Genomic DNA, 15,447 nt, shown 5'->3' on the forward strand with positions numbered 1-15,447 from the left:
CCTAGTTATAGAACCACGAAATCGTTAGGAGTTGTAAAAGACCTTCAAGATCACCTGGTCCAACCATCCCCTACCACTAATGTCACCCACTAGACCACGTCCCCAAGCACCACGTCCAGCCTTGAACGCCCCCAGGGACGGTGACTCCACCACCTCCCTGGGCAACCCGTCCCAGTGCCTGACTGCTCTTTCTGAGCAGAAATGTCTCCTCATCGCCAACCTGAACCTCCCCTGGTTTAGTCCTCCAAAGTAAGACCCACATGTATGCATACATACATACGTGTACATAAAAAGTAAGACCCAAGCATACACATGCATATATATACACATACATAAACTTAGCTTCACCGACGCAAGAATGGGTTGATGGCCAATGTCCCAGAGATTTAGAAGACAAATGTTATATGTTATCAAAAGTATTAAAGTATACATATCAATTGTAAATCTCAGAGATATGAAACAAATATTAAAAACATACTAACATTTACACTCCAAACAGAACAGAATTAACCTTGGCCAACATATGCAAAACAGCTGAGTTGATGTAAGGCTGAAAAAAAATAATTTCCTGAAGTCTGAGCATATACATTCATAACTCTGAGATTACACTAATCTAAATTTGTTTTAATTTTCCTGATTTTTTTTTCCTCCTGCCTGAAGTGGGGAGGGTATAAATGCCAAAGACCACACCACACCATGTGTTTTGAAGGAGAAGTCCCCACTGAAATCACAGGGAAATTCTGCTTTCAAAGTGATTGCAAGTTGCTATAGCATTTGCCTGGATTGCAACATTCACTGATGGATGTAGTAAAACCCTCTTTAGTAGTTGTTTTAACAAAGAGAAAGAGTATCCCAACTGTTCCACTGTAATCCATGCAAAAGCACTGGGAGAGCAGAGTGGGAATGGTTCCTGTGTTTGAAACCTTTTTGGAAGGAAAGCTTCCCATACAGAGAAATGGTTCCTTGTAAATAACAGCAGTTTGACTTCCAATCTTGAACAGAAAATGCATGGCAGGCTGTTGTACACTGATGAGCTTAACAAGGCTCTGGAAAAGACAGGACTCCAGCCCTGCAAGCCCCAATCTGCTGTGTGTGTCAAGGTCAAGGCCAGAGGCATCACCTGCAGTTGTTCCAGACATCCCATTTCCTCCCTGGCTGTGGTGTGTGCAAGGCTGCATGTGATGGAAATATTACAGGAAACAGTGCTGTACATTTGCAAAACTGACTTGTTAAGCTCATGCTTTTCAAAGCACCAATCCATCCTAATTTAGGCACCTGATAAGCTGATAAGCAAGCTAATTTTCAGAGGTGCTGAGTGCTCCTAGCATCACTTGAACTGAATGGATATTCCAGATGTCCTTTTTGTTTATTTATTTATTGGATTTATTATCATCTTCCACAATCTCTAGATGCATATTGGCCCTGAGATATATAATGCATTTTTTTTTTTTCAGGAATTTATACTTAGAAATGTTTTCCTCAGATATTTCAAAATGCCCTAGACTGGAATTCCCAAATGGGCCTGAATAAGGTTTTAAAATGACATCAGTTTGGAATAAAAATAATGCAGTAATTTTTACATATTAAATATTTAAAACTTTCTGTTGCTACTCATGCACATTTGAGATATACTATCTGTCTTTATAAGTCAATGATACACTATATCATTATAAATAAAAGATATACTAAATAAATTAAAGATATACTAATTAGGGATTTCTGTCAGGAACTGATGGTACTAAAATCTTATTTGCTTAAGAATTAAATATTTTCCCTCCAGCCTTGCCAGCACTTTGAAATCTTACTGATATAGCCTAAGGAAAAAAAAAAAAAAGCAAAAAAAAAAAAAAGCTGAAGTTTAAAACTCTAGACTGATCACTGATCTGAACTGCTGTGGTGATATCATTGTGAATACTCACATCTTAATTTTACACACATGGATATTCTCATTTGGGTCCATATGACTCATCACGTACAGAAAGCTAAATGCATGCAATATGGGACTGCATCCTATCAGAGGACAATCATTTTACACATTTCAGAGCCATTTGATATGCATTCAAACTTCACCTGCATGCTGTCCATTCATTCAGTTTTGCTAGGGCTGCTTCCAATAATCCAAATGTCTGTGCAAATGCAAGCATCCCTTTTTGCCAAACAAAAATTACTTTCTGCTGCCAAAGAAATGCTACCTTTGTCCACCTTCAGCTGTGGAATTTATCCCTTCCTCCTCTGCTACACAAGCTGACGTGAAGCAACTTTTAAATCTTGCTTGGAGCAAGAAGTAAACCAAAGTTTAGAAAGAAGCCTTTTTCATTGTTAAGTCAAGGTTGTCATTTAAAAGAAAAAAATGTTTCCACTTATGATTATGTTTCATTTTACAATGTTTCAACAAACAAATTACAATTATGGCCAAGTTTAGCTATTTCATGCTTCAGTGGTTCAAACAGTTACATGCATAACTTTAAATCCATTGATCTGCATGTTTAAGGGTCAGCTGTATGTACGCAATTGTGTTATATTTAATCCCAGTAAAACTCCTATTGATACATGCAATTTTAGCTGATGTACCAGAATATAAAAATAATTGTAATTCATTTTAAGTTATGTAGTTTGAGATATTGCTCTGCATACCCGTCAAATTATTGTTTTGTTTGGTTTTATTTAAAACAAAAATATTCCTGGCATTGAAACAAATTGAAAATATTTTATTCATTTTTTTCTTATTTTTCTTCCTATTAGACAAGAATCACACTTCTTCATTCTTGTGACTAATGGTGGATACAAACAGAATAAAAGAAAACAACCAATAAATATGAAAACTGAAAAGGCTAGTAAAATTGTATAAGGAAACATGAATCATGCTTTATTGCACATTAAAGTAAGTTCATTTAAATGATAATTGGTATATTCTTAGCATGCTTTAACAGAGGATAAGCTGAGGATGAAGTATGTGTATTCTGACCTGCCAAAACAAATCATAGTCCTTTCTCATTCTGTGATCAGAAGTAGTCTCTGATGTGACCAAAATGTGACATCCATCCATCCACCCATCCATCCATCACCCTCAGTCCAGGTAAGGGGATCATCTCATCACACATGTGATGGGATTGTCTCATCACACATGCGAAGTCTCATTCTGTGACAGGAAAAACTGCCATTTTGGTCACATGAAACACACATGCTGGCACATATGAGGAAGTAGGTCCAAGTGTGCAGCCTTCTTGTCCATCAGAATAGGTTTGCTTGCCTCAGAAAATGATTTCCCAATCTCAATCTTCTTGACTTCAAAAATACTTAAGAGCTGGTAAATCCCTCCATTTAAATACTAGCAAACTCAGAGGGTTCTCTTGCACCTCAAAAGAATATGCAGAACTCTGAAATAGAGATGCAAGTCCAGAAAATAGGTGCGCTAACATAAATATTACAAATTTATGAAATTCTCAAAAATATGTTTGATTTTGTAACTGAAATATGCAATCTCTCTTTTATTTTATTTTTGTTTTGTTTGTTTGTTTTGTTTTGATACACAGCACCTAAGTTTAGACATTTATACCATAAATGCCTATTTTCAGGCTGATCCTTTAGTGCTTTTTTTTTTTTTTTTTTCTAGTTAAATGTGGGAATCAGGCTAGCATTCATCTGAGGCATTTTGTAAGTTTATCTCTGCATTAGCCCATCTACCTAAAGGTTGAGATGTGAACTGTAGGTGTCTCAGATCAGCAGGTAAGATGTTTTCTTCATTACATTTTTAATGTACCAGGACAGAGCCCATTTTAAAAATAGTTGTTATCATTCTCTCTTAATTCCTCTCCCAACACCCCCATTTTGTACATCCATCACAACCTAAGGATGGATGGATGAGGACCTTACTGTGAGTTTAGCACAAACAGATATTTGTTGACACAAGTATGCTGAGATCTCACACTTTTCTCTCAGAGAACACGAAAAAGATCATTTTTCTTCTGTTTAATCAGCCAGAAAATTCACTTATTGGAGGTGTGTTGCTATAGCAAGTTGAACTCGGTCTGTTTATAGAAGCTGCTCAGAGTGATGTATGTTGTTTGGAGAAAAAAGTTGAATGAGTATACAGATTGTGAGCTGGCTTCAAGTGAACAGTAGCAACACTTGTTTAATGTGTGTGATACATTTATCCACAACAGTGAGTTACTGCAAAATATCCTCCAGATTATGAGTCAGACACTAGAAAGAAAAAGAAAAAGAAAAAGAAATAAAGAAAAAGAAAAAGGAAAAGAAAAAGGAAAAGAAAAAGGAAAAGAAAAAGAAAAAGAAAAAGAAAAAGAAAAAGAAAAAGAAAAAGAAAAAGAAAAAGAAAAAGAAAAAGAAAAAGAAAAAGAAAAAGAAAAAGAAAAAGAAAAAGAAAAAGAAAAAGAATAGGAGAAGAGAAGAGCCAAGAAAAGAGAAGAGTAGGGAAGAGTAGGGAAGGGTAGGGAAAGGTAGGGAGGGGTAGGGAACAGTAGAGTTGGGGAGAGGAGAGGAGAGGAGAAGAGAGGAGAGGAGAGGAGAGGAGAGGAGAGGAGAGGAGAGGAGAGGAGAGGAGAGGAGAGGAGAGGAGAGGAGAGGAGAGGAGAGGAGAGGAGAGGAGAGGAGAGGAGAGGAGAGGAGAGGAGAGGAGAAGAAGCAATATGCTAGCACATACTTCAAAAAATATGTGTTCTCAGGCACAACCATTTCACAACCATGAATCTATGTATTTTCCATATAAAATGTATGCACATATGTGTATATCTACATGTATCTTTTGTGTGTACTGAATTGTTTCAGAAGTCTCTGTGCCAGTCTATTGGACTCGAGGCTTCATCTTTTTGATGTTGAGGAATAGAAGCCTAGACATCTCAGACAGATCAGTACTATTTGTCTTAAAATGCTATCTAGATAGACCAGAAAATGCCTCTTCTCCTTCCCGTCATCCATCTTGAAAGAGCTTTAACTCTCTTTGATCTTTTGTGTTCCCATTTTTCCCCTTTGAGGAATACTCTGAAAAATCACCGTGTGTTTAATGGCTTAATTTCTGCCACTTTTTTTCCTCCCTGCTTTTTCCCTGACAGCAATCCTGTCACTAAACCAAGACATCCATAGTTCTAACATCCAGGAATAACTAAGCATTCCAGAAATCATTGCAGAGGTCCATTGTGGTTAATTATGAAACTTTAGTAGCTAAATTCTGCTTTCAGCCATACAAGGGTAAACCAACAGCAAGTCATCTCCTCCCAAAGCTGAAGGACAACCCAACCACTCTCTAAAATTCATGACATTTACTTACTGCAGGCTTAATGTGGTTGCTGAGTGGGAACATCTGGCCACCTGCTTCTGGTCCATCAGGGCACTGGTCTCCTGCAGGTCTTTTTTCATATCTCCTGGTTCTGTATGCATCTGTCAGATATCTTAAGGTATCTCAGATGATGATAGTGCTCTTCATGGGGATGGAGAGGATTATGAGATGAAGAAATAAAATTTGCAACCTAACTATGAGAACTTTGATGTTCAGGCAACACAAGGCAATGGAGTATCAACATCAGAGTAAAGATTCCTCTCTTTTAAGAAATCTTACATGTCTACCTGGGTGGGCATATTACTGAAGCTTTCCCTGGATGACAACATTCATAAGGTGGCTAGCATCTACATGGATTATCAGATGTCTAATAAGAAGATGACCTTATGCCATAATTACAGGAAAATTCAATCAGCTATGGGACACAAATCCACTACAAATCAGACTTCAATGGTAGATTTGAAATATTATTATTATTTTTCCCCCTAAAAGTCAAATGCAGTGGGAAAGGTGGCTCTCTACTTACACCCCACCTGTTTGTATGCATAAAAATGCATAAACCTCCACAGGGCCAGAAATGTTGGCTGTGTAGTGACCGTGGGAGAGCTGAGCATTGCTTACAGGCAGAAGCAGGGTGATCTGTAAGCAGAGGTCACTCATATGAGTGGATTTATAAAGATCAGCTTTGTCCAGTGCCAAATATTATGCCCCTGGATGTTGTAAGGGACAACATAATTGTCCCCAGTGAGTGTTAGGAAAAGGGACACCCTATTTTGGGGACAGAGTAAGGCGTCATGGACATATACGCCTGTTTCTTCCCCTAGTAGAATGAAAGGGGCTCTGGCCTGAGTTATTTATAAGCATAGACACAGCCATACTTCAGTATGTACATCATGTTGTGGTCAGTGAGAATTTTTGCCAGATTATCTATTCTGCAAGCAGGCACAAGAAGTCAGCATTCAAATAAACTTTACAAGGCTCGGCTGCTCCAGATCTATTGTGGATGAAGAGCACGTAGGGATGGCCAGTTCATGCAGTGTGACCCTGACATTTCTGGAAGTGCAGGGCTTATTGCGCATGCAGAAGGCATGTCACACACCTGCATCTGTAATGTGTGCAAATAGGCTGCTTAACAGCCTCACAGGAGTGTGACTGCTGGTGCATGCACGCTGACCATTTGCCCAGAACTGACAGCCTGGGCAAAGCTATTGCTACTGCTCCAAATGAATGGCCAGGAATGCAGAAATCCTTGACAAATGACCGTGTTTTCTTTTTTTCTCCTGACAATATAAAATTTTTAGAATGGAAAAAAAAGTCTTTTTTTTTTTTTTTTTTTTTTTTTTTTTTGGTGGAAAAAATCAGGTATACCTAACTTACGTATTTAAGACATTCAATTGCTTCTTGAGCCAATGGTTTCAGCTCCCATACCATACAAAGCTTTTCATTTCACAAGCTTTTTTTTTGCCTTTAAAAGTAATCTGAATTCATGTGCAGAACGAATCTTAGTGGTAATTAGGTATTCGGTGACTCTGTAGCTTGCTACATGTGTTAATCATGTTGAAACTAGCTGCATTCTAAAGTTACGTTTAAATCAGGCTGAAAATCAGAGCTCTCAGTTGAATTATATTTTGGCTTATGAAGTGTTGTGTCTTCACTAATGTAAGTAAGTCCATTATTTTGCGAGCACTGCAAAGAGACTATATTGTTAATATACATAAAAATTGATTTCAGCCAAGTATGTACTCAAGGGAAATTCTAGAAGGCAAAAGGTCCTTGTTATTTGAAACCTCATTAACAGTATTTTGTGACCTTCAAAGGAGATCATTAGAAAAATTACTTGTTAAGGTATATGTACCATCCATGGCTTTATTTAAACAAAGGGTCTGTGTGAGATGCTATACCAAAAATTCTGTACAGATCAAGAAGTGTTGTCTTTGACATAACCCTTATCAAGTACATCATACCAGAAGTGAAGAATTGGCAATAAAGCATCTCCTGTACTGGGTTTGGGAAGGAACCAAACTGATTACAAAGAAAGATTGTAAATTGATTTAAAATGTGAAAGGGTAGTATTAAACTTAAAGACTGCTGTACTTGTTCCATATCTTTAGAAGTGACTGGCTGAAGACTGACTTGCCTATAGTCTGAAACAGACTTTTTATCATCTGTCTGCTGGACGGAACAATACAGACATGTTTCATTTATTTAGGAAATGGCCAGGGGCCAGAGAAAGATTAAAAATGTAAGCAAGAGTCAGTGCAATGGTTGTTCCTGTAAGAGCTAGGCATTTGGACTGCAATATCAGCAAATCCTCCCACAAAAGATATGTTCCTACAATGCAGGATTTCCATTTGGTATGGTGAGGACGGGCTTACCCATTACTCCAGCACAGTTGAATTTGGAATGCATTTGGTGTTCAAAAGAGTAAACAAAAGCAAATGGCATACTTAAAGAAGTTGTTTTGTGAGCAGCAGAACTAATGCATACAAACAAGTCCTAAAAGGAACAAATTGCTTCTTATGGATTTCTAACTTCATTCCTCAGCCCCCCATACTAGCGCCAGCTCCCCTGCTCTGGTTCTCTGCAGCGTTTCAGCCAGCTGAGATTCATCACAAGCTGCAGCTTATCTAGACTGTGTGCTTTGGCCTACTGGCCACAGACCTTGCAATAGCTGAGCTCAGCATGTCGCCATCTCAATGAGGTAAATTGTCTCCGGAGCTCCATCCTCCAGAAGATCTTCCTTGATCTATAGACACGCATGAGGGGATCAAGCCTGCCTAACCTATGGACCTACCTTGAGCTTAGATTTAAGGAAACTAGTGAGCCAGTCTTCTTGTCTAGTCTTCAGTCTTCTGTCCCCTTCCACAAACAACAGAAGATCACTGATGTTTGTTTGTTTAATACTAGACATCTAAATTTCACAAAGGTCTTCCTTCAGAGACTTCCAAAGATGTTTGCCTATCTCCATGGACTGTGGAAGGAAGCTATTCTCTTGGAGGGCTTCTTCTCCAATTGTCTGAAATTTCAGTTCAAGTTAGGAACCTAAGGTAAGATTCCAGTTTGAGCCTTATTCTTCCCAGTTTGATTGAAACTGGCCATGAAGGTCAGGAGAGGAGGACAGACAGCCCAGTGGCAAGAAGTATGGGAAACCAGGCTGAAACTAATAACAATTAGGGAGCATGTGTATTTAATGTAGTGATTTATCCACTTTAATATCGATATGGCCAATGTAGGAAAATATTGTGAAGAATTCAATAAATTTTCATTTAGTTCCATTAAACTGTTTTATAAACAGGTGAATACCAGTCCAAAACTTGAGTCTACCTGGAACAATTTAATTCAAGAAACATAGAAAAAACTCAGTCTGTGATTTCATTTCAGGTATGCTGCACAAAGTGAATTGAACAAAGACTAAGATGTTTTGAACACAAACTTCAGTAGAAAAACTGTGCATTACCAACTGAACTCAAAAGGTTTATTAATACATGTATTCCTGAATCTCCTGAATCTACCCAGATTGGTGGCCAATGTGATTCCTTAACCTTTCTCTGAAATATGTTTTTAATTTTTGCTTGACGCTCAGGTTCAGCAGAGATCCATTGTTTTATGATTTAACTGCACTCAACTGTTTTGGAATGCATACAGCTCATTACACAGGGAGAGCAGGAGAATAGCTAGTTCAAAAGGACATTAACAGAATTTGAAATAAGTCAGTTCAAATAAAATAAGAAACAGGCTGAGCCAATATCCAAAAAATCTGACTAGTTTCAAGCTGAAACCATTTTTCACATTTGAATAAGTAAAGAATAGGATTTGAAGTGCAGTTTTGTGCCTTCTTTTTCTGTTGGATTGAAACTGGGATGAGGAGATACACTGATAGCACTTCCACTGCTGTGCTAGCTTGAAGGCAAGCATGAATGGGAAGTAGAAACAAAATCTCAAAGGAAGTCCATTTCATGCTCAGTTGTGCAGACAAAAGAAATGGGCTGTTTGGGAGTGAGCACATGAAGTTTTCTTTGATGAATGAGGATTTTACTCTAAGACCCTTAAATTTAGAGTATGGAATATTTCTTTGTCCACTCATTCTTAGCATTTTCACTTTTTTTTTTTTTTTTTTTAATAAATTGAGTGCCAGTTTGGCCAGGATATTTATTCATGACAAATGTTAAGCAATCATTAGTCATTCCTGTCTCTCAGCTGTGACACTGGCACAAAGAAGACCAGTCGTCCCCATTGCCAATAGCCAACCTCCCATCAGTGGGCAAGCCTGTGAGCTCCTTCAGCTTCTTCCATCCACACACAGCGGGGCCGTGCTGGTTCTCTGATGTGCAAATACACTCAGAAGCTGCCATGATCTGGCTCTAGATCCACATTTTGTTTCATTGGGATGAAATAAAACTGTTAAAGCCAGTTTTGTTTCAGCAGAAGAATGCCTGGGGAAGCATCCTGGACTCAGAGAGAGGTGTTTGTACTGAGGTTCCAAAGATACTAATGTACTAAAACTATTATATAAGTGTTTCTGAAAAAGAAGGAAACCTAAGTAATGCGGGAAACATCCCTGGTTTATTTGTGGAATATGGAATTTGCGACTTCTATAGAATACATCTAGAACAGAATCAATATTTATGGGGATACCTTAGTTCTGCCTGATGGGATTTCTACAGTCAACAAACTTAGAAGTAGAGTGGTAAACAAAAGCTAACGCTTTTTTTTTTTTTTTTTTTTTTTTTTAACTAAGACTTTGCTGTCCTACTTCTAAGTGTGTTAATGTGGAAATCCTGGGGGACAAAAATCGAAGGAAGGAAAAAATAACTGGAAATAAAGAAGCTGGATCTAACCTCTAGATGCCAAGGAAAACAGCAATAAAGATGAAGAAAGCTCATTGCCCTAAAAAAAAAAAAAAAAGTTTTTCCTTAAATAAAAGCTTTCAATGGACTGTCCCCGCTTCTTATCTTCTGAGTGAAAAACAGCAAGCATCAGCAATGGCTGTTGCGCTCCATCATCATGGACTTGCTTACACAAGGAATTGCTCACAACCTGGACAGCCAGTGTGGACAAGGCTAAGGGGTGATATAAAAGGAATGATAATTTTTTGTTGGGTCTGGGGTTTTATTTATTACAAAAAAAAAAGTAAATAAAAAAGCTCTTCATCTTAGGTCTCTACCTAGGCTTTTTTTTTTCCTTAACCTAGATATAAAACAGTTTGGCTCCATCCTAACTGGCCAGCCAAACTGCGTTATAAGGTCAGGCCATAAGCAAATTTAACAACTGTTGTTAATTAAATAGTTATTGTAGTATAGATGGGGTCAAACAAAGGGTATGTGTGGGAGGGGAGGGGAAGAGAGGGCCTAAGTGGCAAAAGGTGGGGGGAATCTTGGCTCCTGATTTAGAAGGAGTGAACAAGCTCAACTCCCCGGATAAGGCCTCTGGGAAATAAGAATAATAGTTAACATTTAAAATTTTGGTGCAAATATTAAGCAATTAATAGCGAAGGACAGCTCATGTTCTCTCATTCATGCTTCCCCGTGAGCAGGCTACGTGCTCGGAAAGCATCTCAGTGTGTAAAATGTGGCTTCCCTCCAGCAGAGAGCCTGCATCGACCTCTACCAGTGGCACCACCATCACAGCAGCACCGCGCCGACACGTTAATGCCTCCCATGCCAGGTCCCAGCTGGCAAAAGGAGTTGTTACAGAATGGGAATTGCAAAGCAACAGAGGAAAAATAAATAAAAAACCACCACCACCAACCATGCTTTCCTTGTCATAGAAGTGGAACCCTGCCTGCAGCCTGCCTTGCATGCTGATTTTGTTTGTGCCTAGCCGAAACTGGTGCACATGGTACGATCCCATTTCGACTCTGCAGAGGAGGGCAGGAGGAGTAAAATTTATGTTTCAGGTCTGCAAGGCATTTTAAAGTTAATCGGGTCCTCTGGGTCTGATATAATTTGCGTAAGATTGCTGTTGATGATTAGAAGAGCTATTTAAGATTTTTGTTAATAGTCTGTTACATGGACCCAGTGGAAAGATTCCAATAGCAGTCTGTTAGTTTTTCCCTGTCACATTCAGGTTACAGACCCTTCACAGATGTTGTAAATAGACATCAATACTAAAAGGGAATATTACACAAATTAAAATCATAAGTGTGCTCAAACTGCCAACACAGACATTTTGTTAAAAACATCTGTCACATAAAAGCAAACATTTAAGGCCATTATATTTATAACAATTGTTTTCATTTTTAATATGTACTACATATTTTTCTTTTCTTCTGTTATTATTGACTTGAATATTTTTTCTTAGACTTTAATACTTATTTTTTCCAACATTACTTATGTTCTTGACCATATAAATAATAATTCGGACTTCTAATGAAAAGAAATAAATCTCAGTGGTTGGAAATCTAATAGATACTTGCACAACAAATGAGTCAACTGAGAATCCAACACCGGGTTCTCCAAAAAAATATACCGTTATCAGATATTATAAAGACAAGTATAAAGCTGGATGTCTGCTCAATTACATACAGTTATTTCATTCTGTTCTGCAATTAATTCCTCAGGTGAAAAGGATAACTGAAATATAAATCTCTCAGTCTAGGCTTTTCTGCTGCATTACTGCTCATTCAGCTCTTGTACCAGTCCTCACCGTGATGCTGAGCAAGGGGGTTCCTACTACACCTACTGCTCTGGTGTCACCTGTCCCTTCCTTCTTCCCTTCCATTTCCACTTGTGGTTTCTGGGCACTCCTGTGACACCTCTTAGCCCATCTCTAGACTTTTATAAGCAGTCTCTCTTTGTAGTTTCCACTACCAAGTAAAAGGGTGAGGAACCTCTATCCGCCCCAATTTCCCCTGCATACAATTCTCCTGTCTCTCATAGGTTTGTTTTTGGGGACAGCTATTTGGAGCTAGCAGTGAAACAGTGGGCACAGCTGGGACCTTGTGCTCAAGCTCACATCCTTTTCTCCTTCCAGTAGTTGCACAGTCCACCTCCACACTTCTTAGCAGCTCAAACTTGTCATAAGCTTATATGAATCCAATGAATTGTTACGATCAGGAAGGCTTTGCTGAGAACTGAACAAGTGTATTGGTCTGATTGAAAAGCAATACTCACTATTTTCTTTTTTCTTTTCTTTTCTTTTCTTTTCTTTTCTTTTCTTTTCTTTTCTTTTCTTTTCTTTTCTTTTCTTTTCTTTTCTTTTCTTTTCTTTTCTTTTCTTTTCTTTTCTTTTCTTTTCTTTTCTTTTCTTTTCTTTTCTTTTCTTTTCTTTTCTTTTTCCTTTCCTTTCCTTTCCTTTCCTTTCCTTTCCTTTCCTTTCCTTTCCTTTCCTTTCCTTTCCTTTCCTTTCCTTTCCTTTCCTTTCCTTTCCTTTCCTTTCCTTTCCTTTCCTTTCCTTTCCTTTCCTTTCCTTTCCTTTCCTTTCCTTTCCTTTCCTTTTTCCTGTGTTCTGAAAACCATTTAAATACATCCTTAGCTTTAACTCACTCTTAACTTTTCCTTCAGTCAACAAGATCATATAATTTGACACAGTTGAAGAACAGTTACAGTCACTTGAGACTAATTTCTGTGTGGCACAGAGGGTGTGCTGGACCCTTTATAAATGTAAATAGAGACACAGCCCATGTCCTGGGGAATTGATGAACCAACTCAAATTCACACAGAAATGCCCTGGAAAAAAATAAATACTGACTTCTGGTTCAACTCAGGAACAGAGCAGACTTCACAATGAGATTAGAAAGATGCTCTGTGTTGTAGGACTGAGTAAACCAGACCCACAGAATCACAGAGATGTTGGTTGGAAAAGATGCCTGGAGGTTGCCTGGTCCAAACTCTCTCTCAGAGCAGGACCACCACCAGCACTCAAGCAGCCTTTAGTTTAAAGGAATATTGAGATTTTATTTTTATTTTTTCTGGATGTAAGGAGATACCCATACTCACTGCTCAACAGCACTGTGTATCATATATCTGCTGCAAAGCTTCTCCAGAATTATCCTGCATGTCAGAATCAGGGCCATGGGACTCAATAAAGGCAATAAAGCATGTAACACTCAGAAGAGCAATTATTACATTGAGGTAAACTCAAAATCGGTCACTGGGCTCTGTGGAGTTGCTGAAACACAGTCAAGTGCCAATTTAGATAGGAAAGGGTATCCCTGCAGCATCCAGCTGCTGCTGCAGCAGGGTTCTGGCTTGCCATATGTCCCATCAAAATGGTCTCTCATATCTGCCAACCCTGTGCAGGGGCCTCCTTCTTGTGGATTAACCCTGGCAGGCAGCTTAGACCCACACAGCTACTTGCTCACTACCCCCAAGCGGGATGGGGAATAGAAGCAGAAGGGTAAAAGTGAGAAAATCTGTGGGTTGAGATGAAGCAGGAATTCATTCACTGCTTCCCATCGGCAGGCAGGCAGGTGCTCAGCCACTCCAAGGAAAGCGGGGCTCATCACTCACAGCAATTTCTTGGGAAGACAAACACCATCAATCCGAATGTCTCCCTTTACTCCTTCTTTCCCCCATTTTTATCTCTGAGCATGCCGCCATGTGCTGTGGGACATCCCCTCGGCCAGTTTGGGCCACCTGTCCTGGCTGTGTCCCCTCCTGGTGCCCCCCAGGCTCTCCGTGGGCAGGACAGCACGAGGAGCAGAACCGTCCTGGCTCTGTGTGAGAGCTGCTCTGCTGCAACCAAACATCGGTGGGTAATAAGCAGTGTTTTCCACAGCACTATATGAGATACTATGAAGAAAATTAACTCTATCCCAACCCAGCCTAGTGCAGTCCTTATGGTACAGGGGGATCTCAGTTAGACCCCTATGTTTAGGCACTTGGAAAAGCTCCATTGATGGTACTAAATAGATCTCAGCTGACTGCAGCTGGGACGTGTAGTGGGAACAATCCATCCCTGCAACAACCTCCCCAGGGACATGGTAGAAGCCCCATCATTGCAGGCTTTTAAAATACAATTGGACAGGGTGCTAGGTAACCTCATCAAGGCTCCCTTATCCCACAAAATATTGGGCCTGATGGTCTTCTATTTTTCCTTGCAATCTGGGCCAGTTCAATGAGTCTTACACAACATGATCACAGATACCACGTGCATATAGGCACCTGTGGGAACCATGGGAAAAAAAAAAAAAAAAGAGTTTTGAACATTGTGTTAAGGAATACTGTGTTCATCACCCATCTATATCACACATCCCATACCTCATACCTGCAGTGTTTCAAAGAGCATGATTAAGAGATCACATTGTGTGAGCCTGGACTTTCAGTGAGTCTGTGCAGTAAACTGGGCACACACAGGCTGAAACATCAGAATTGAAGCATCTCTCATATATTTTTCAAGGTTTGTCTGCTATTTAGCTAACACTGAGCTGTATATTCATTGTATTTTTTATTTAAACACTTCATAATATTTGTTAAAGTGTATTGTGTTAATATTTTCCACAACATTTTGTGTAACAGAAGATACTTGAGAGAAACAACAACAACAACAACAACAACAAAAAGGTAGCAAAAGTGCATAAAGATGATTAGATATTGCAATTTCCCCTGTTAAAATGACATAATGTATTTTTAGGCTTTTTTGGTGGGAAAACAGGAATGCAATAGGTCGCAAATAAAATGTTGCTCTCAGCGTTCCTGCTTTTATGAACTGCAAACCAGAACCACCAGCCGTTCCAGCAGCGTGTAGATAAGAACCATCAGCATCAAGGCACTGAGCTGACAGATTCTTGTGAAGCACGTAGCCCCTAGGTACGTGACCTGTATGGGATCCTGTGCTGGAAAATATACAATTCCTGCAACATGTCAGTTCCCCTGTTTCCTGGTGATTTTATTTTTTTGTATATATCTCAGTTGAACGTGTGTTATTTGCTGTGCTCTGCATTGACTTGGACAAGCTTTTCTCAGTCTGCTTTTGTGTGCTCTTAGCTCCTTTATTTCCACTATTTTGCTCTGTGAAAATAGTTACTGCTGTTTGCAGCATGAGTTCTGGTAACATTGTTCATCTTGGTCCTTTATGAGCTTGAAAGTGAATGAATTCGGGCATTTCTTTCTCACTCTTTCTAATCTAATGCTAAATTCAACTATTCTCTAGAATTTACTGGGTAGAGATTTTCAAAGAACTGGTCTACCATGCTGGTACACACAAAATATTTA

This window comes from Aythya marila (genome assembly GCF_965140915.1).
Source record: "Aythya marila genome assembly, chromosome: 1".
Classification (NCBI taxonomy): Eukaryota; Metazoa; Chordata; class Aves; order Anseriformes; family Anatidae; genus Aythya; species Aythya marila.